We start from the raw sequence: 23,706 nt of genomic DNA on the forward strand, positions 1-23,706 counted from the left end.
CAGAGGCTTAACTGACTGAGCCATCCAGGTGTCCCAGAGTGTGAATGCATTATTTTTTTTTTTTAAAGATTATTTATCTGATAGAGAGAGAGATCACAAGTAGGCAGAGAGGCAGGCAGAGAGAGAGGGAGAAGCAGGCTCCCCGCTGAGCAGAGATTCCCAATGCGGGGCTCGATCCCAGGACCTTGAGATGATGACCTGAGCTGAAGGCAGAGGCTTTAACCCACTGAGCCACCCAGGCGCCCCTGTGAATGTATTCTTAATGACCCTTTTAAAAGTCCTAGATTCTTCCCACATTCCTTCCAATTCTACTTTAGTCGAGACTCTAGTCTAGGAAACAGTCTGGACAGGAACCCAGTTGCTGGGATGTCTTTAATAGGTTGGCTGTTTGGCTTTTTGGGATATGGTCATATAACAGTCAAGTCATCAAGTGGAAGTTTTTCACGACTGGCGATTGCAAGTGGCAATCTTTTGTGCAAGTTGGAAGGCTTTTTTATTTATAGGATAAAATAATTTTTTTTATGAGTAACTGTCATGTGAGCAAATGAAGCTTGACTATGTAAATCTTTCTTTTACAATGGGATAGAATCCAAGATATTTAAGAAGTTATTTTATTTTTTGAGTTCAGTAATTTAAACATTGTGCTTAGGCTCTTTTTTGGTACTCCAAACATTTATTATTAAGATTTTCTTTGGTGTTTCCTTAAAAAGACAAAATTCAGCATGTTTTCTTTGTGATTGTCTTAAACATACACAAAACAGAAAACAAACATTACTATTTTTTCAGACAAATTATTCAGTTGTTTTAATGCCCACAAATTTTTAAATGGTCACAGATTTTTCACTGATCTTTTCATGTGTTGTTTTGGTGCTAGAAAAAAAAAATGTTAAAAATCTTTGTGTGTTTAAATCTGGGATTTAATGAGATTAATAAAAAATAGCAAGGAAATTTCTTTGGTTGAGTATTAGAAAGTTGAGGAAGATCACTGGCTTTTGCAGTTCATTAGTGGGTCAATTTATTGAATGTTTAGTGGTAGGTATCTCATTTATCAGACAGTGCCTTAAGCACTGGGGAGAATTGGCCTATGTTGTTGACATTCTCGTCTTGCTGCCAAAATTGATTTTTCCATTTTGTCTGTGACTTAGGTCTTTGTACTGCAATAGATGCCAGGTTAAAGAATAGTTTCTGTCTTAAAACATGATTAGATTGTTTCAGTACTCTCAGTAATTTGGGTGAATAACAAAAAAATACACATTCATTCAAATGTTCTGGAAGATTTCTATTTGATTCTCTACATGGTAATGAATATTGATGTTAACCTCAGTGATAACTGACAATAAATATTACATTTCTCTAAGAAACTTGGCAGTGTCATCGTATATCTGGGTATAATAACTAACCTGTAATTTAGGCTAACTCCATCATTATATTGTGACTCGAGATTCTTGGTTTCTGACTGTTTCATGATTCCTTTTCCATTTTATGGAAAATACCCTGTTTATTTAAGTGAAAAGAGGATGTTCACAAAATAAGCTATTGAGTAAAAGCTCTAGGAAAGGTTTTAATTATCTGAAGCACCCAGTATTTTCAAATCCAGCAGATCCATCCATTTGCCTAAATATGTATGTCTTATGTTTTCAAAAGGACATTTTTTGTTTTGTTTTGTTTTGGTGTACGTGTTAAGCAGGCTACACAGCACAAAAGTAATGTAGCCAATCATGGTCATTTTGCTATTTTTTGGGAAGGGAGTCTGAAACAGAAGAATATTCCTGGGGGAAAGATTTGTTTTTATTTTTGTTTTTTTCTACTAATTTAGACATTTCACTGGCATCCCCTTTGCCCCTAAAATTTATACTTGAAATGGCCCAGAGATTTTAAATGTGGAGCATTTTAGGGGCCTGAGTACATTTGTGGATTTAGGAATGATTTGCTTTGCTCCTTGGTGCAGTGAGTTTGCAGTAGAAAGCAAGGATTTAAATCTTTGCAATCAGATGCAGTGTGGATCTCCAGGCTCAGATTTTGGGTAAATTGAGAAAGACCTTTCTCCGGCTGGATTACACAAAACTAAGGTTGGCTGTGGTATAGAGGTAAGGGTTGCCTTCTTTTCATTATCATCTACCATTTGAATTATAGTTGACAGGTTAGTATCATGATATGCAACCTGAAAACCACTCAGCAGTCCCAGTTAACTTAGGCCCAATTGTTATAATGACATATCAGTTGACATTTCTATCTATTTTTTTGCCAGTTTTTATCGAGTTCTAAATTTTGCATTTCATGAAATTGTAAAGTTGTAAAATTGCTAAATAGCAATTCAACAATTAGAAACATTTCCAAGATCTATTTATTTGTGAATGTAAGTAGGATTTTTCCAACTCAGCATTGCTTTTCAAATATCTTATTGAATTGTCGGTGAGGGGGAAAAAGGCAAAAACAAACAAACAAAAAAAACCCCAAACAAACTTTTTCTTCTACCCTTTCAGGTTCTGCTATGTGTGAATTAAACTGACAAAAGACAGATTAATAGGAAAAAAGGCATACAGATCTTGTTAATATTTTAAGTATTATGTGCACAAGGGCTCTACAGAAAGGAGTGAAAAACCCAAAGTAAGAGTTAGACTCGGGGCTTGTATACTATTTTAGCGAAGGGCTTTAAATTGTGGGAAAATTTATTGGCTGGGAACTATATGGGGGAAGGTACACCTGGCGGGCTCAGTCGGTGGAGCATGTGACTCTTGACCTTGGGGTTGTAAATTCAGGCTTGCCAATTGAGTGTGGAGATCACTTAAAAATAAAATGTTAAAAAAAAAAAAAGAAAGAATTTGTGGGGGAAACTAATAGGAGATAAGGTTCTTTTAGTCAGATCTGTTAATGCAGACTCATCTCTCTGTGTCCCATGATAAGGGTATCTCTCCTCACCCTGGTATTGGAAAGGGTGTTGGGGGGTAGTTTATGCCACCTTTACAAAAATTTATGCTCTGCTTTTAGGCAGTTAAGGGGAGGTCAGAGAACATCTCCTACAATTGTTGATTCTCAGTTGCCTTGGGCTCAAAATAATCCTCCTGCCAAAGCAGCATATTTTGGGATGGCATATTCTGTATCCCTTTGTAACTGTGGGATATAACACTTGAGTTTTTCTAGCGCCACGTATGGCCTGGGAAAAGGGACATATTGGGTGCTGGAGGTGTTTGGGGATGCTGGTGCGCCTGTGCCTCTGAGCAGAGTTACTTTTATTTTCTGATTGGCTCCAAAAGTTGCTTTTATTTTCTGATCCACTCCTCCTTTTCCTGGAGGTAAAGCTGAAAGTTACAAACAATGTATCTTCTGCCAGGACTGGATCTATACCATCTCAGATATTTCCTTAAAGGCGGTAGGGGGGAGGGGCAGGGAGAAGCAGTTCTACCTCCTCATTTGTGGCATTCTTGATTTCCGTAGAAAATCAGAGGTCATTCTAGTAATACCCCGTTAGGAAATGTGAAGTGTTATGACTCATTTTATTTTGGCTTTGCAAAGTATAGAAAATTTCTTGGCTAGGAATTCCTTTTCAGACTGCCAGTCCTCCCCAACAATTCTGAATAGGTAGTTCTCTCTTTGCACATTCTTCTGGGTTTAACTGCTGTGTAACCTCCTAACCCCTCATTAATAATTTCCTGAGGCTGGTTTGTTATAAAGAAACATTGCAGCGCAGTGTGTGAGTGTGTGTGTGTGCGCGTGTGCGTGTGTATATGTGTGTGTGCGATTACTCCTTAATGACCAACTCACATGGTATTAATGCTCTGAAGGAAGAAACAAGTGAGCATTAGATTCTTTCCCATTAGTGTGCATATTAATCAAGGAGATCACACCCTTAGGCAGAAGGTAATGAATGCTTTTTAACTTCTCTTCATTATTCAAATTAAATGGCTCGTTTTCTATATTGTACACACATTTAAATGGCTTGAGTATTTAACAGAATAATCATGAATCTTTCAAAGGCTTAATATTAGGATACTAGAGAATAAATATGTCTCCTTCTGGTTCTTAACAAGAACAAGAATTCACCAAGGAGCTGAGTGTTTTCGGATTGGGCATTTGGGCTTCCAATCTTCTTTCTCCACTGTAATCTGTTCTCACCTTTCTCATATTTCAGCTACACATACCATCAGTGAATTTAATGCTGGGTCTGTGGTGGCCAGTCGACCAATCAGCCTTCCATGAGAAATGCTGTGAATTAAACAAAGTTTTCGTTACTCCTGGGAGATAGAGTGGTGGTCAAAATGCTGTCTCCTCCTGGGAAAATGCTCCCCTATACCGTGAAGTGAAAAATCAGGACAGCATTTTAAATGTTTTTATGTATCCCCACAGAAATGTTTCCGTGTATGTAGAAAGGCTAGAATGATGTATGCTAAGATGTTACTGATATTTTATCTCCAGCGTCTGCAGGGGTATTGATACTTTCCTTCCTAAAATACATTTAGGCTTTGCTAAACTTTCTGTAATAATCTTCTATTACTGTTATCCTAGACACAAATCTGTGCTGGTTTGAAGCCTAATTCGAACAGTGGGGCAAATACAAACAGTAGGTTTTTCTTATAAAGGAAAGCACCTAAAACGTAAGACTTGTTTTTAGAAGCCTTAGGAGATGGCATTCTGAAAGGTGGCCCTGTGGGGCTGAGATTTAAAGTTGGCTCTTCATTTTATCCCAGAGGCTAGCTGTGGGTAGAGTCAAAGCAATAAGACTGTTGTGGCCGTCGGTGAGGAGAGCCATCTCGACAATTATCTATGTTGTTTTTGGCACTTTGCAAGAAATGTTGTTTTCACAAGACCTAAGAGTTTTGTCTGGGAAGAAAGAAGATTGCTGCCAACATTTGGCACCAGATGGGGTTTTCTTATTTTTTTCTTTCCCTTTTTTTTTTTTTTCCCTTAAAGCTTAGTGTGTAGTCTGTACATCCTGCTCTTCAGCTTTAAAGATCAAGAAAATATTATGGTTTTTTTTTTTTTTTTTTGTACACTTGTTGGAAACATCTGGAACATGCCATTAGGCTGCGCATCACAGGCTTTGTTTACAGACAAGTGTGTGATATAAACCATGAAAAAAAAAAAAAACCCAAAATCAAACCCTGCCTTCCTTTGCAGCTGCATTCTAGAGCACACTGTGATCCAAGGTCTTTATTGACCAGACAGACTCCTGCTAATCACGTTTATTGAGCCTGGTGGATTGAGAAACCACACACAACTTGCCTTTCTAAGTCCAGTGTATCCTTCAGACATACCAGCACCCGGTCCCTTATTGAAATCAGGCAGCTTCTGCCAATGCCACGGTCACCCTGGGACCGTGTGCTTGTATGCTGTGCAATATGCAAGCACATCTGTTCTGTGACTGCCTTTTAACAAATCAAGAACAAAAATTATTTTAGGGGCGCCCGGGTGCCTCAGTCAGCTGAGCATCCAACTCTTGATTTTAGCTTGGGTCATGATCTCGGGGTGGTGAGATGGAGCCCTGAGTTGGGTCCCACACTCAGTGAGAGTCTGCTTGAGATTAACCCTCACGCTCTGCTCCTCCTTCGCCTGTCCCGCCCCTACCCCCAACATGTGCTCTCATGCTCTCTCTCTCTCTCACATAAATAAATAAATCTTAGGAAAAAAAGTCACCTGAAACTTCAGGTATAGAGCAGGTAGGAAATTCTCTTCTAAGGGATACTATTTTGATTTTGGAAAAAATACTGTAGTTCTATTTCTGACACTAAACTTTCAGTTAAGGGAATGGGAAAAAAAAAAAAGATGCATAGGTTTTATTTTGCCTGTGATTTTTTTTTTTTTTTTTTTTTTAATGTCTGTGATTGGAATTATACCTGGACCGAGACTCTCATTTTGGGATATCATCCTCATCATTTGATCTCAGATGCAAGTAACGAAATAAGTAACAGATAAAAGAACCAAATAAAAACACAATGTAACAAAATAGCATAAATGTTCTGTTTCCTGAATCAATCTCTCTCTCTTTTTAATACTGCTGTTACCCTTCATCGCAAAGCCTTCACTTTGATGTTTAATTATCGTGGTTCCATGTCACAAGTGAAAACTTGGTGTCTGCCGAGTCTGGAACCCCTCAAAGTGCCTTAACCTCTGAGACTAGGGCCATCTCAAGGGAGAACTCTGAATTAAAAGGGAGTTTTGAGTAGGGAAGTATATTCAGAGCTGTGAAGGAAGTGTCGCAGCAATGCTCTGTATTAAGTGCGGAGAGTAGGGGGTACATCCGTGGTGGAAGGTTGGGGGACAGCACAGCTGTGTCTGTAGAGATCCATAATAGGAGATCGCTAGTCAGGGGGCTTGTGTGCCTTTCTGCTGTTTTTTTCCCATTGGTCTTCTGTCCTGTTTACTTCCTAGGGGCAGGGATCCTGAGAGACCCAAGGGCGATTCCTTTTGTCCATTCTGCTGACCTTCTTTCCCTACGCAGTTTAAGATTCCTGACGATGACTCACTACCACTGTGCTACCGGGGAGTCTGAGCCAGCTGAGCCAGCTGTGCACATGCACGTTTTTGTCTCCAGCCTTCTCAGCTTTGGAACTGACATTATTCGGACCCTCTACCCTCTTCACGGAAGTCATTTTAAACATTGTTTCAAGCATTCTGAAATAAACCCGAAGAAGTCTTTTTAATACTTTTGTTCTGGATATTTTCAGAGCTCAAGGAGTCTTAAAAATATGGGGAACATGCCCTGGGAGCAATTTCAGTACGGTCTCGTGGAGTCCTCCTTGCCTTGTTTTCTCAGAGGTGAAGTCATTTTCTTAGTCACGGAGGTCTTGGCAGCAGGGCTAGAACACAAGTGTAGCCCTCAGTCTGGGCTCCGCTGGTCTCATTCTGACATGCCTTGCAGTGCAGGTTGTCTTGATGATAAATGGGTGAGCTCTGTGAGAAAAGGCAGGAGCTCTTCCTTCAGTGCCTTGGCAAGTTTTGAGCTCACTTGTTGCTCAGAAAAGGGATTTGTGGCTTTAAAGAAATACCATGCTCACTAAATGAAGAAATAATACCACGGTCATTTGTCAAAACAGGTAAAAACTTTGCTCTGGCATACTCTGTTTATAATTTTCATTGATAAGCATATGAAATCGTCTTGGGTGAAATGTTGTAGAGTGTACTTTAAAATGGGTTGGTCCCTCTTTCTGATTCATACCGTTTGTATTTGTATTTCTGGGTGATTTATCTACCATATGCTGTGAAACCAGAGCTATTATCTTTGCTTCAATCTGAGAACGTACCCAGTATTTTAGGTGGTAGATAAGGAGACATTTCAGCATTTCATGTGGAATTTCTTGATTTTTGAAGAAAATAATATTTTCTCTTGTATCTTCTTGGTCAGAGGTGAATAATTTTAAGTAGTACTTTCTGCAGGACACACAGTACTCCTTTTTGCACATTCTGTAGTCTGTTTTAATAGGTGGGACATAACCTACTTGATCCATTTTCTCATAAATATAATAAATGCTCCATAGTTTACAAGAAGAAATATTGAAGCATCCAACAAGATGAGAAGAAGGCAGAATATGAATTCTGATTTCTTAATGTTCAGCAGTTGATTTGGGTGAGATGTGGCTGCTTGTGGGCTAGAAGAGCGCTGGAGTCCTTCTGATAAGAGCTGAGGGGTTTCAAGAGTCATATCGAACTCATGAGTGGTTATCATAACACAGAGACTGGGACGGTATTGGATTTTTCAGGTTAGAATTGAAACTAAACTGCTGAGTCTATATGGTCATTAAAATTCCCAAGGTGCTTTTTGCAAGATTATGAGTTGTTCAGTATCCTCCTGGCCAAATGAGTAATTGCTCTGTCATTTGGCCCCTGCAATTTCACTTGTACAAGGTCACTGCATCCACTCCTTGAACTGTACTGTCACATTAAGAGAGAATGGCCTCTTGAGGGAAATGGGGCAATCTCTTTAATTAACAAACTCTTAAATTTATCAGGTTCCCCCCACCCCACCTGCTTTGAGAAAAGACATAGCATTTGTTTGGTTTCTATAATTTTTTTTTCCTTTCCTCTTTTAAATCATTGTGATTTTTGTTTTGTTTTGTTTTGTTTAAGATTTATTTGAGAGAGTGACAGTGAGAGAGAGCATGAGCAAGGAGAAGGTCAGAGAGAGAAGCAGACTCCCCATGCAGCTGGGAGCCCGATGCGGGACTCGATCCCAGGACTCCGGGATCCTGACCCGAGCTGAAGGCAGTCGTCCAACCAACTGAGCCACCCAGGCATCCCAAATCACTGGTTTTTGATTTAGGTTTTTATGCAGGAGGAATCATATTGCTGTCTTATGTTTTTCCCTATGGAGATTATATATGTATGTATAAACACACATATATGTCTTGAAATACTAGGAAATGTCTAGACCGTTTGTTTAATTTTCTGGGGGTAAATGGGATGTCCCCTATTCCGTTATTCTTTATTTTCTTTGAAGATTTTATTTATTTATTTATTTGTTTATGTATTTATTTATGACACAGAGAGAGAGAGAAGGAGCAGGGGAGAGGCAGACAACCGCCCCATCCCCCAAGCAGCAGGGAGCCCAACACAGGGCTGATCCCAGGATCCCTGGATCATGACCTGAGCCAAAGGCAGACACTTAACCGACTGAGCCACCCAGGTGCCCTTCATTTATTCTTTCAACAAATATTTACTGAGCATTCATTAGGTATGCAACAGAATACTAGACACAGAGGATACATCAGTGAACAGAATGTGCAAAACCTCTGCCCTTGTTGAGTTTCTGTTCTATTGAGGAGAAGATGACAAACAGCATCCATAAAGTGCTGGTACGATAGGGATCAGTGCTGTGTATAAGGAGACCGGGAGTGTGTGAGGTTAGAGAATATTGTTGTAGTTTAATGTAAGTCCCAGGTGGGGTCCACTGAGGTGAATTAATTAATTAATTAATTAGAGATGGTTCATATCTTTATTGCTTTGGAGGTGGGGGGTGGGTGCTCGCGAGCTCTTGGTGCGGTGGGCCCATCCCATACCTCTTCACCATCCAGACCTCTGGCTGTGCGGGATGGCGCAAATCCGGGCCGTCCTTGCGCTTGCAGATCATGTGCCTGATGCTGCTGGGGGTGGCCAGGGCCTTCTTGTTGATGGCGGTCCGCAGGGGGAAGGGGGTTATGGAGAAGGTCCGTGGCGGGCTTCCTGATAGCACTGCATGTCGGCCGTGGGCCTCTGGCGCCATCACCGCAGTCTTGCGGTGAATCAGGCCATGGTAGCCGAAGGAGCTTCGAACCCTCTGGTCACGGGCCTTGGTGCTATATGTATGCCTGCTTGTTCCTCTTGATTTGGAAGCTGGAGCAGTTCCGCACGGCCATCCATTGCAGGAGGGTGGATGGGGCAGCAGCGCACCCCGAGTTAGAAAAAGCCATAGAGCTGAGCAGATGGGGGAGACAGCCTTCTAGGCCGAGCCAATACGAGCGGCAAGGCCCTCAGAGAAAGCGTGTGCCCGGAAAGATTGGCAACAGCTGGGTAGTTGGAGTGAGAAGAGCAGAGGAGCGATGTGTTTTACAGGGATGATTATTTCTGCTTGCTTAGGGCTGGTCTCTGGAGAGAAAAGCCATCATGGTGGCTTAGACCAGCATGAAGTAGGTAAGTGGTCAGATTCTGGATATATTCTGCTGTTAGAGCTGTTAGAATTGCTGGCGGACTGGACATCATAAATCGTGAATGGATGGTAAGGGGCAAGCACCAAACTCTCACCTGTAGGTCCAGACAGGCATCTTGGTCTTTGACCTGTTATTTGTGTCTTAAAAGTCTTCAGGCTACTGTTAACTGTACTAAGGAGGCACCAGTGATATGCATTGGTTGTGACAGGGATGTATGTGAGTTTAAGATCAATAAAAGAGAAGGAAGCAAATGTTGTATTGATTTGGAACAATATTACCAACTGCTTAGTTAAGTGGAAGAATGGCTTTTTTTTTTTTTTTTAAACAGAGACAGGTTATACTACAAGAAGAAATTTTACTTAATGGTAAATATTGTTAATACTTATTAAATGCTTACTCTACGCCAGACATGCATTAACGTATGCTTTACATACATTAATTCCTTTAATCCTCACAAAAAGCCTATAAGGGCAATTACTGGTATTATTCCCAGCCTAAGGAGAATGTAAGCCATTTGGCCAAGGTCAAGTGGCTGATCAGGGGCTCCAACAAAGGCTGTCTGGTTCCAGGGTGCATGCCCTTAATCATTACATTATACTGCTTCCAATAGCTGCTTTAATTTGTTAGAACTACAACTCTAATTTGGTTAGATGCTAGGCAGGCTTGCTGAGCTTATAGTCCCTTCTTAAAGGTAGAGAAGTCACTGAGGGCTATAAAGACCCTGGAGTTTTTGTCTTGCCAGCGCCATATTTATTTATTTATTTATTTTTAAATTTTATTTATTTATTTATTTTTTAAAGATTTTATTTATTTATTTGTCAGAGAGAGAGAGAGAGCAAGAGCGAGCATAGGCAGAGTGGCAGGCAGAGTCAGAGGGAGAAGCAGGCTCCCTGCGGAGCAAGGAGCCCGATGTGGGACTCGATCCCAGGATGCTGGGATCATGACCTGAGCCGAAGGCAGCTGCTTAACCAACTGAGCCACCCAGGTGTCCCAGCGCCATATTTATTTTAAGGGAAAGTCTGGGTGTTTGGGCTAAAAAGAATCCATAGAGGAAGAAAAGGCAGAATGTGAAAATATGACTTATTGAATTCTGGAACTGAGTTTAAATCCTGGTTTACCTACTTGTTAGTTAACTGTATCTTCACTTAGTCACTCAACGTTTCTGAGCACTGAAGTCTCCAATTTGTAGAATTTTGGAACAAAGAGCGACCTCACAGAGTAACAATAATGAAACTCCTAGCAAAATCTTTGACCTACTTAATAAATTTTACTTTCTTCACCTATGTGTCCCACCAGTTGGGCTGAAAATGCACATAGGGGTTTCTAAAAATAACATCGGATAGGACGAAAAAAAGAAATAGGCTTAAGTGTAGGGAGGCTGGCAAAATAATACGATGCGGCTCCACAAGAGAGCGATAAAGAAATAATCCACCTGCATTGACTTAGATCAGTGCTTGTCAGACTTGAATGTTCGTTTGAATCTTCCGGGATCTCGTGGAAATACAGATAGTGCTTCCATAGGTTTGGGGTGGGGGCCAGAGAGTGTGTGTTTCTGACACACTCATGTGATGCTGATGCTGCTAGTCTGTTGATCACACGTGGTCCAGCAAGATTGATCAAAACAGATTTACGACGCACGCTGGGAAGCTGAAGTGACTAACATTCGATATCAGTGAGACAGTTTTTCTGCGCTTCTCAGGGATGAAGTGAGCTGTGTCCTAAGGGGTGTTTCGGTCTCTGCTGATCTGTATTATGGATACATCCAGACATCCCGAGGTTGAGACAGACTTGCTTTTTTTCTTACCCATTGGTGCCAATTAACCTTAAATAGCAGTGGGTAGAGCATTTAAACATTGGTTAGAAAGGTTCCTTGGGGAAGTGATTGAGTTTCTCTGGACTGTGAGACCACTTAGCACAGATGTTTTAGAGGAAATTCACTCACTGAAAAGATCATCAGATTCAACAACTGCTAATGTGCACTTTAGCCTTGCGATGAGTTTTTATGTCAAACGCTTAGAGTGATAATCTGAGATCTCTATGGTGTGTGTCTAACCCATGCTACTAAGTGGAAATATCGGAATTTCCTGAGACCTGAAAGGAAACCGTTCACTGTATTCAGTCATGTTCATTTGTTTGTTCTGTAATCATTACATTGTAATTATTCACACACACACGCATACCAGGTGTTGTGTACCTGCATTCTGCTGTTCCTTTAATTTATTTTTACCAGCATTTTTTTGGACCTGAAATGGTCATGGTAATTTGTGCACTTACTGTTTCCCAAAAGTTTTCAAACTTTTGTCCTCCAAGTTACTAAGAAGTGTCAACACAGAGGGCATTGTTATCGACTATAAATGCATTCTTCTCTATTCCTCAGCTTTCAAACAGCTGTAATGTTACTAGAAAAAAAAGTGCCTATTTATGGAAATGTGTTTTCTCTGCTCCTGCTGAAACTTAAGGGCTTATTTTAAAGTATTTCTAGAGATGCCACCTGTTAAAGGATAGTGATCTTATGCTTTGTAGATATTTTTATCGTGAAAGAAGATAAGCTAGAAAAATAAAGTGCATTCGATGTTGGGAAGTGTCACAGACTTTTTGAATCCTGTTTGCATTGAGCCGGTGGACCCTCCTATTCGGACAGCCTTCAGGAGTGCCTGTGAGCACAAAGGAATGGCATGTATTTATACTTGTGTAAATAAGATCCTGTATACTTTCCACTGAGAACATGCAGGCAGCCCTTTTATGGTCAACAAGGGGTTTCCCCTCTGGCCTTTAGGCGGACCACAAGGCTAGGTGCTCAAGTGTATATTTTTGATATCATACAGAAGAATGATTTCACAGCTGGCTCCCTTTCATACAGTGTTAGAAATGATTTTGTTATACTTGCCTTTATCCATTAATAAGTCATCCAGGAACGTATGAAGGGTTTTATATAAAAAGTACAAGTTTTTTTTGTTTTTTGTTTTTTTTTTAAGTTAACCTCTGTTTCTGTTCAATTTTTAGTTTTCTTTAGGGAATATATGGTATCTTCTTTTATCACTTATGCAGCTTAGAAATTTGTCTTTGATGAAGAGTCTCATGCCTTCACATATCCAAAAAATTATTAACCAGTCTGAAAGTTGAAAGAAGGGTAATGGGTGAGTAGTTTTAGAAAACATCATTGAGGGGCACCTGGGTGGCTCAGTCAACTAAGCATCTGCTGCTTGATTTTGGATCAGGTCATGATCTCAGAGTCGTGAAATCGAGCCCCATGTGGATCTTTGCACTGAGCATGGAGCTTATGATTCTCTCCCTCTGCCTCTCCTCTGTTCCTGCAGGTGCACACATTTTCTCAAAAAGAATTTGAAAAATGAAAACAAAAACAAAACACAAAAAACCAAAAAACTTTAAAAAAGTAAATTAAAAAAAATCATTGAGCAAACATATATTGGACATTATGTTTTGTTTTTAAAGATTTTATTTTTAAGTAATCTCCACACCCAACATGGAGCTCAAGCTCAGGACTTCTAGAAAATGACTGAAGCAACCGGGTTCCTCATTTTGTTTTGATTTGACATTATTTTTTAATAGCAAATAAAATCAACATGGAGCATAATTACATTTTCAAAATGATTAACTCTAGAAAATGGTAGAGCTCATGAAAAGTTATCCTCTTTCCCTTAGCACAGTATTCCTGTGAAAGATTGGTTGTCCAGCTTTCAGTCCAAGATTTTCTCTAGCACTACAGAGTAGAGTCTGTTGAGAGGCATTGATTTTTCATGGCTTTTGGCCCTCATCCATTTTCTTATTTGTAAGAGAACAACTTCATTTTTAGTCATTTTCTAGAAGTTGTTTAACTACTTAGAAAACGTTTTGAGCAGCACTATTTATAAACTCGTCTTTCACTGATGTCAAAGACCTCTGTCCATCCCTTCAGATCCTGGCTCATTAATCCTTACATTAGTATAGCCCTCCTTGTTAATTCACTATTCAGTATTCCTTGCGAACCAACCCTGTGTTAGGCCCTTTGTCCTCAGTCTTCTTGGTCTCAAGAACCTTTTATACTTGTGAAGACAACTGAAGATGCCAAAGAGCTTTTGTTTATGTGGTTATATTTATTAGTACTTCTATTAGAAATTAAAACTGAGGAAGTATAAATGTATTTATTCATTTAGAAATAACAAATTCATTTAGGAGTAGCAGTGATAAACATACTAACATTAACATGATTTATGAAGAAAATAATTATGTTTTCCAGAGTAAAAACAATTAGTAAGAAGAATGGCATTGTTTCACATTTTTTTGAAAATCTCTTTAGTGTCTGCCTTGTTGGAAGAGAGATGAATTCTCATATCTGCTTCTGTGCTTACTTGACTGTGATATCACATATTAAGTAATCTCAGTAAAACTTAACAGCATACTTATGGGAAAATAGCTTTGATCTCACAGACCCCCATAAAGGTCTTGTGGACAGACTCCCAGAGGTTTCTAGAGCACACTTTGAAAACCTCCTGTCTGGGCTGTAGACCAGGGTACAAAGAGATACCTGTTCTGGCTTTTGTGGGCCTGGAGTTTATTCTCATAGTACTGAGCACTTTTCCGTCTTAATTAGAACTTTTAGCTCTTTTAATGCAGTGGGGTCTCCAAAAGGCAGAGATTCTTTGTTTCTGTTTTCTCCTCAGTGGTTTATTTTTCTTGTTTACAGTGTTAAATATTTGTTGAATGGCTAAAATCAGCTGTTCATAACGTTGAATATGTTTTTTCATCCTACATTTAGAGCATTCATTTTGCTAGCATAGACATGATGTGATTCCAAAATCTTAAGGAAGACCAGCTTAAGTCTCCCTGGATTAAGTGCGTACTTTTTGAACTTGTTCAGGGTTCCTGGCAATATATACTGAAGTACTTACTTAGGATGGAAAGGCTATCTTCACACTCGAAAATAATTGATTTGATGCAATAATGACGTGGTTTCTATTGTAGTTCAGTGACTGCAAATCAGTAATTTGACTCTTTAAATGTGTATTTTTAGTTCTTTACATTGCTCTCTCCTCTGTGAAGTGACTATCTGAATTGTTAATTGTTCTAGTTATAACGAGGAAATGAGAAAACGCATGCATGTGATTATAAGTAGGGAACAGCGGTTCTCTAAAGTCCTCTTGCAGAGCAACAGCAGTTGTCTACCAGTTTCCAGTCAGCTGCTTTCTTTCCAGTAAGTCACTAACAGCTTTATACGTTGTAAACCTCAGCAGCAGTTCCATCTTTATTCTGTTTTCTGTCAACATGAAACTGGGATCAGTGTTAACAGTGCTATATCATACGGGTAATAGCTAAGAAGTGAAGTTTCTAGTGGAAAGGTCAGAGTTAGCAATCAAAATTATTCCATAATGAGTGCCTAGAATTAGTGTTTCTTAGAAGGACGTATTAGTTCCATTTCTTCTGAAGATACATTGATGTTCAACATATTTTTGAAAGGTATTTTATTTTAAAAGGCTACAATTTAAATATATAATGTTAACACATGTTCTTCCTATATTTCATTTGGCTCATAAGACAACTCTGAAGTGAACTCCTCATTGCCACGTAAATGAAAAACATCTTTTCTTATGTATGAGGTTTGTACAGACTCATCTTTCCAAGCCTTCTTTTATGAGCCTAATTTTGTTTTTTGGGTTTATGAAAGAAGATCCAGTAAGTGAGAATAAGACCTTGCTGATTAGAGGGTTTTTCTTTCATGTAGGGTTGAGCTTGCTTGTTATTTCTTGTTTCTATATATGACTCATTGAGTTTCTTCTCTAGTGAATTCACATTGTTCATGATGTCATGATATTACAAGTTTATGCACATGTTGTTTATTGTGTAATGTAAGTTAAGACAATATTTGGAACCAGAAAACAAATATAACTTTAAGTGGTGATGTAGTAACCACAGTGGAGGTTGAGTAGTGTGTGTGACTTGGTGTATCTTTGTGTCTAAATGATATATAAATGATATATAAATTAAATATCAAATGATCTTTAACTAATTAATTATGTAGGCCTAGACTTTATTCATCCAAAGCCTGAAAGGAAGGCTTTGGGTAAATTTGTGGGCAGTACCTAATAACAAATCCCAGATCCTGAAGGGTGTATTTTGTATTTGTTTTGATATTTACTTAAAAGAAAATATAATATTTGGGGGCATCTAGGTGGCTCAGTTACTTAAGTGTCTGACTTCGGCCTGCGTCATGGTCCTGGAGTCCTGGGACTGAGCCCCACATCTGACTCCCTGTTCAGCAGAAAGCCTGCTTCCCCCTCTCACTTTGCCTGCTGCTCCCCATGCTTGTGAGCTCTCTCACTCTCTGTCAAATAAATAAATATTAAAAGAAAAAAGAAAGAAAATCTAATATTTGATAGTAATGCAGTCATTACCTCAAATCAAATTTGATTTCAACATTTAAAACCCATTATATCTATTCTAGTGTCTAGAATATTTTTCTAAGCAGCAAAAAGTATCATCAAATAAACTATAGTTATGTTCATAGTTTACTTATGTCATCTATAATTTCCAGATTTTTTTCTTTTGAATAAAACTGTCTAAAATTTATTTGCAATAACTGCTTTTAATACTTTGTTACAGTGTTTATAACTTTTCTACCTATTCCTATTTATGCATTTCAAATTATTTTTTACAAAAATGTGATCTCACATGTATGTTATTTTTCTAATTGAGGTATAGTTGACACACAATGTTACATGTGTTTCAGGCATACAACATAGTGATTTGGCAAGTTTATAGGTTATGCTGTGCTAGCCACAGTGTAGCTACCATCTGTCACTATACAACACTATTATAATACCCTTGACTATATTCCCTCTACCTTTGATTCCTGTAACTTGCTCGTTCTGTAAGTGGAAATCTGTATCTCCCACTGCCCTTCACCCATATTGCCAGTCTCCTCCTATTTCCCTTCCCCCTAGTCACCATAGGTTTGTTCTCTATATTTATGGGTCTGTTTCTGCTTTTTGTTTATTTATTTATTTTTTAGATTCCACATTTATGTGAAATCATATGATATTTGTCTTTCTCTGACTTATTTCACTTAGGACAATACCCTGTAGGTAGACCTCATCTTTTTTATGGCTGAGTTATACTCCATGGTATGTATATTGCTTACATATACATATACCACGTCTTCTTTCTTTATCTGTCAATGGGCACTTCTGACAATATCCAAAATACATAAAGAACTTGTATAACTTTACAGCAAAAAAATTATAATCCAGTTAAATATGGGCAGAGGACCTGAATGGACATTTTTCCGAAGAACATACAGATGGCCAACAGACACATGAAAAGAGGCTCAACCTCATTAATCATTAGGGAAATGCAAATCAGAACCACAGTGAGATACCACCTTATACCTGTCAGAATGACTGCGATCAAAAAGGCAAGAAATTGGCAAGGATATGGAGAAAAAGGAACTCTTGTGCTCTGTTGGTGGGAATGTACAGCCACTGTGAAAAGCAGTATGGAGATATCTCAAAAAATTAAGAATAGAAATACCATTTGACCCGGTAAATCTACTACTGGCTGTTTACCTAAAGAAATAAAAACACGAATAATATATTATAAAATATTAGTTAACACCGTTATGTTTATTGCAACATTATTTACAATAGCCAAGATAGGGAAGCATATCCATATCTACCATCCACATGTCCGTTAACAGATGAAAGGATATGTTATGTTTTAAACTGCGTTTTTCACTCTACATAATATGTCCTTTGTATAAGTACTTGCTTGTCATTACCAGTGATTCTTAAAATCTTTTGTGTTATAATATTAATATTCTACAGAAATCTGTGGAACATCTTTCTTTCCCCCATAGGAATGCATATAGAAGACGTTTTTATATAAAGTTGTAGGGATCTCAAGATCATAAATCTGATTAAGAAACAGTGATCATATCATTCTTAACTACTTCATAGGTTTCCTACCAGTGAAATCTGGTTTAAGAGGTGCCATATTGCTGGACTTTAAGATTATTTTAAACTTGACTTTTTTTAAAAATTTGACTTTTATACACTACTATACAATGAATACTTCGGTTAGTCTTTAGATAGATATTTTTTCTATTTATTTCATTCAAATGACTTCCTAGAAAGTTGAATTGCTGAATCAAAATTTTGCTTTTCTCAATATGTTCATATTTATTACCTTATTGCTTTGAAAGAGTTATAAAAATGTCTTTTCATAAGAACTATGTAAGAGTGCCATTTTACTTTGGTATAATGCCTTTAATATTTGCCAACCTGATATGCAAATATAATATATTAATTTATAATTAATAAACATAATATATTAATTTTAATTAGAGAATTAAAGTTTAGAAGCATTTTCAGGTCCTGGTTTTGTTACCACGTAGTGAATTGTAAAATTCCTTCATTCTCGTCTTCTCAAAAGAAGGAATTCATTTGAGAGAGTCGGTAGAGAGTTAAAGCAAAAAAATGTTTTATTTAGCAAAGCGAGATTACACTCCAGAGAAGTAGGAGGAGGCTGGCCCTGGGGTGGGTATCATCTCGCTGAATTTGGCATTGTTTTTTGTTTTTTTATTCTAATGGAGACCTGCTTTGTCTCCTTCTTCCCATTTTGTCTTTATTAAATCACCCTTTGGAGGTGCCCTGGTTTCCTCCCCTCCGAACTTTTACACAGGTTCCTGTTTGCCACCTTCCCATGAGTGCCTCGAGGATACCCAGGGTGGGAGCGGGGAAGGGCAAAACCGCAATGCAGATGATGTTATGTTGTTATAACAGATTTGGGGTTACTAGCCAACAGGGTTTCCCTGAGGTGCACACGCTCCAAAGTTGAGCATGTCCTTGCAACCTGTATCTTTTGCTTACCCAGTTGTGCTAAACCGCAAAAGGGAGTGGTCTAAGGGGTTCAGGTGGTCTCTGGACAGAGACTGGGTGGTCTCTGGCAATTTCCCATCTGCAATCCTCCTTTCTCTCCTGCTCATGTCCACATAACTGCCTGCTCTAGCAGCTTTATGGCTCTTATATTCCTTCATTATTCTCTAGAACGTTGCCTTAAGCGACTTTTTTTTTTCCTCCAACAGGAATAAAATTGCTACAGAAAGAAATTTGACTTTCCAAAAATATTAGAGATTGTGGGGTTACAGAAAATTCAGAAGATTATTCAGAGATTTCGTATATGTTAAAAGGAATTTTGCCCACCACCTTTCAATAGGTGATTGTGCTTTTTTATTTGAAACTCTATAGGTGATTTCTTGGATTCTTCTCTTTAGGTTTTATTGTAGTGATAGGCGGAAGAAATAGCTCATATTGGGTTTGTGACGGTAAGACGGTAGCTCTTTGTTCAGCTCCATACAGAAGCTTAGGCACACTAGTTCTTGATAAACAAGAATCAAAAGCTTTAAGTGATGATGTCTCTAAGAATTGCATCTTTGAGCCTCCTCTTTTACTGTAACCTTTTCTTGGGAAATATCCTTCCATGATCGTGGCTTCAATAACCATGTATTTATTGCTAGTTTTCAGATCTGTATTTCCTGCGTACACCTTGCTTTTGTCATTCAGACCCAAATATCTAAATGACTGCTGGTCATAGCTCCTTGGATATTTCCTTAATACCTTAATTTCAGTGTATTCAAAAGTGCTCTTAACTCCCATACTTACTTCTTCTTAAGAGTTACATCGTATAGAAGTGTCTTAGTCCATCTGTGCTTCTGTAACAAGCACCACAGCCCAGGTAGCTTACACGAACATTCATTTCTTCCAGTTCTGGAGGCTGTGAAGTGCAAGATCAAGCGCCTGCAAAGTTCTGTATCTGGTGAGGGTCTGCATCTTCCCACCAAAACCACACATGGCAGAAGGACACGGGAACTCTCATAGGGCATGAATACTGTCTGTCTCGAAGGGCCCACCTCCTGATAAAATCACATTGGAGGTTAGCTTTCAGTATATGAATTTTGGGGAAAACGAACATTCAGTCCGTAACAAAGGGAACAATAACACTTTTCACCAGATTGTTTAAATTGGAAATCTGAATTCCTCATTGCCGTCTCTATCCTTATTTTTAAATGCTTTCCAAGATCTCATTTCTTCTTCCTAGCTATGCCTTAAGTATTGCTTTCCATTACCTCTGCTGCAACTTGCATTTTAGACATCACAGTCTCGTTGGTCTCTAATTTGCCATTCTCTTTCCATTCATGTAGTTTATTCTGTGCTGCTTCTACGCTGCTGTCAGAAAAGTCCATCTCTTAAAATTCCTCTTCATTGGGTGGGGGTGGGGGTGGATGGGGGGGTCCCTTCCCTTCCTCTGTGCCAACCTCGGTTTTTTAAGTTTGGCCAAGAAATAATTCAGAACCAAACTCTCAAGTAAGCAAGAGTTTACTAGCAGTTAAAGGGAAAGTACACTTTCAAGATGGGGGAGTGGGCATGCCTGGTGGCCTTGGCAACTGCACTAGGATTAGGGATGTCTTTGTTTTTATGTTTGCATAAGTTATGGGTCATATATAGGGCAGGGAACGCTCCTCAGTCTTCTGCTGAGGTTGTCTCCAGTCATCTAAGGGACTTCTCCAATTAGCGGAAGGGGAAGTTTTTGGCCCTGTATGGTGCTTGTCAGAACTGTCATGGCAGCCATCCCCCATGTGTGTATGTGTGTGTGTGTGCATATGCGTGTGTGTGTATGTGTGTGTGTAAACCACAATGTAAATATATTCTAATGTAACTATAGGTTACTGTAGAGCAGCAGTTATAGGGAAGGGCCCATGCATGCTCCCTGGGGTTTTTTCCAGCCATTTGTGTTCTAGGGGTGGTTGGCAGTTTCTTGATTTTTATCTTTTTAATGGTCAGAAAGTCCCATTCCCTGCTCATATCTAACTGTTCTATCACTTCCAACACCTCCCCTTTGTTTTTTGATAAAATCCAAGTCTCTTAGCATGACTTTCAGAGCTTTTAATCTAGTCTTTCAGAGTCTACCACCTTCAACCCCTTCTTTTACCTCATGGTCTTTCCACGTGAAACAAACTGCAGACTTGAAACATCATGCCTTCTCACAGCTCTGCATGTGCTATGCTGTCTTCCTGGTATGCCCTTTGTCATTGCGATGGCTTTAATTCTGGCCCGTGGTTCGGCATTGCCCTGTCCATGAAGCCTTCCCGAGATCTTTTAGGCTGTGTTATGTGCCTCTCCTTCCTTTCATGAATCTTGGCTGCATGTTCACTCAGGCTAAATTTTGGTGTGTAACCATCCATCTTTTTTATTGTATGTATTTACATTTCTGTTTTCACAAAAATGGAATAATATGGCACATGCCCTTTATAATATGATTGTTTCTCTAAGTAATAAAATACCGTGGATATTAAATACAAGTCAAGAACATTATTTTCTTCTTGGGATGCTCCTATTCCTTTTAATTCCTATTCTGCAATTTCTTCTTTCCTTGATTGCTCCTGAAGACAAGAGCAGAGGTTCTTTTTTGCTTTTTTAAAAGATTTTATTTATTTATTTGACAGACAGAGATCACAAGTAGGCAGAGAGGCAGGCAGAGAGAGAGAGAGGGAGGAAGCAGGCTCCCTGCTGAGCAGAGAGCCTGATGTGGGGCTCGATCCCAGGACCCTGGGATCATGACCTGAGCTAAAGGCAGAGGCCTCAACCCACTGAGCCACCCAGGTGCCCCTCTTTTTTTTTTTTTTTTTTAGATTTTATTCCTCTATTTGTGAGAGAGCGAGAGAGAAAGAGAGCATGAGCAGGGAGAGGGAGAGGCAAGCTCCCTGCTGAGCAAGGAGTCTCACGTTGGACTCGAGCCCGGGATTCTGGGATCATGACCCAAGCCGAAGGTGGACACTCAACTGACTGAGCCACGTAGGTGTCCCGAACAGAGGTTCTTTTCATTTGATAGGTTTTATTTTTGTTAACAAAAATTTCATAATTAAAATTATTATGGTAATATATAAACCGTCATCACTGAGCCCAGACTCGTTTGTTGAAGTGCTTAATGAAGTTCAGCAAGGCCACTGAATTTATCATATACCCTCTTCAGACTGCAACTTTCTAAACCTGCTTTTGGATCAAAAATATCCTTTTACCTCTCTCATCTTCTGTGACTGATAAGGCATATAAAAAAAAGAACTGAAATCCCAGCGCTAACCAGAGTAATAGCTTTGCTAAAGTTTGGGCCATCATGCAATAATTGTCAAATGCAGAGCCACAGGCAATTGTTTTTGAGGACAGGGCTTGAACCTGATACCAAAATGGAGTTATCATTTCCATAACTGGGTCTCTAAGGCCTAACCTGTTTTAGCGATCAAGTCGGAATGGTGGGCCTTTCAAAGGGGTTTGGAAGGAGAAACAGATTGAAATTTAATGATGAAGAAACTTTAAAAGTAACAATATACCCATACATGTTAACCTAAATAACATGATTTTATTAAAAAAAAAACCAAAAAAACAAAAATACCCAACAACATGTTTTTCTAAGAACTTTATTGATAATGGTGGAATTGTTTTACATTTATTTATTTTTTTCTTAGTTATTTTAGAGAGAGAGAGAATGAGACCATGACCTGAGCTGAAATCAAGAGTCAGTTACAAAATCGACTAAGCCACCCAGGCACCCCGTTTTATACTTTTGCAAATTTCCTTAGTGTCTCATATAATGGAAGAGAGCTGAATGTTCATTTATTTCTTAAGATTTTATTCCTTTCTTTATTTGAGGGGGTGGAGTGGGAAGAGCAGAGGGGGAGGGACAAGCAGACTCCTCACTGACCGCAAAGCCTGATGTGGGGCTCGATCTCCGTACCCTGAGATCATGACCTGAGCTGAAACCAAGAGTCAGACACTTAACCAGCTGAGCCACCCAGGTGTCCTGCTGGATTTCTATTTCTGCTTCTGCATTCAGTCTGTTGCCATCTCATGGACCTGTTGGAAGGGCCTTGGGACCACCAAGGGGTCCCTGAATCATACTGGGAGTGTCATTAAGAACAGGTGTTTGGAAGAGGACTAGAAAGTAAATGCACTCTAGGACTTGAGTGAGAGAGGGAGTAGAGGAAATAAAGGACTCAACCTTTCTCTCCTTTTGTCCTTTGAACTTCAGCCAGAGCTTCCTGTTGACCAAACCCAGCTAGATGCTGGAGGGCGAGAGAGCCTGATCTGGTAGACTGTCAAGGTCAGCGCCCTGAGGTCACAGAAGGAGGCACAGAAGGAGTCAGAGAAGTGTGCAGAATGCTGAAGTGAACAATGGACACATTCTCTGCCTTTCTTTGTTTATTATACCAAAGGATGGAATAAAGAACAAAAAGCTGAGAGCTGGCACTGGTAGATCAAGGAGAAAAGGTGGAAGCTGGTTTTGTTGTTGTTGTTTTGGACACAGCAAGCACAGTAAGTCATTTGTTGGACCAGTTAAGAGTATTAGCTCCTATGAGCATGTGGTGATTAAAATGAAAACGCAAAAAACCCCACAACAAAACAGAGTATTATTAGTTACTTCCCCTCTCTTGGTAAGCAGTGACTCAGGGTCGGGGGATGGAGGTTGTGGGAAGAGAGAGACCTGAAGTGTGGTGGAAATTGCCTTTCAGAGGTTCTCCTGTCTCCAAGCTGTGTCTTATTCTTGAGACGCAGTCAAGGCTTGAAGTTCAAATACTCAAGGGAAACAGTTCACATCCTGGACAAGCTAAAGACTGATACTTCTGAAACTCAGACTTTGGAGATGATAGGTAGGCATTTATGGATGTATCAGACTGTGATAGGAAGTCATATAGCTAACAGAAAAGCTGGGCATTTTCGGCATTAGTTAACTCCAGCCAAAAAAAAAAAAAAAAAAAGAGTAGTTAAGCTATATTTTAATATTAATCTCCAGTGACCCCATGTTTATGTTTTTTGCATAACAGGAAAAGAAAAGGTACTGATTTGTAATTACATCTGGCTGATCATATTTCTATTCTAATGATTGTGAGCTTGCATTTTAAAGTTTTACCAAGTGAGTGCCTGGCATGTGAATTTCTTTAAGAGCAGAGACTTGTGTTTTTTAATTGTGTGTTGCCATTGTTTAACATAAATCCAATATACACAGTCTTACTACTCATGATAGTTACCTTCTACGAAGTCATTAC

The 23,706-nt window shown here is 39.2% G+C and overlaps 1 protein-coding gene and 1 pseudogene across 1 annotated transcript in view; one reads left to right on the forward strand and one right to left on the reverse strand.

Moving 5' to 3' along the window:
* Window positions 1-23,706, forward strand: part of PDGFC (platelet derived growth factor C) — a 202,797-nt gene that overhangs the window by 19,671 nt on the left and 159,420 nt on the right. The gene's annotated exons all lie outside the window — the stretch shown is intronic.
* Window positions 8,927-9,380, reverse strand: LOC116584091 (annotated as a pseudogene).

This window comes from Mustela erminea, chromosome 2 (assembly GCF_009829155.1).
Source record: "Mustela erminea isolate mMusErm1 chromosome 2, mMusErm1.Pri, whole genome shotgun sequence".
Lineage (NCBI taxonomy): Eukaryota > Metazoa > Chordata > Mammalia > Carnivora > Mustelidae > Mustela > Mustela erminea.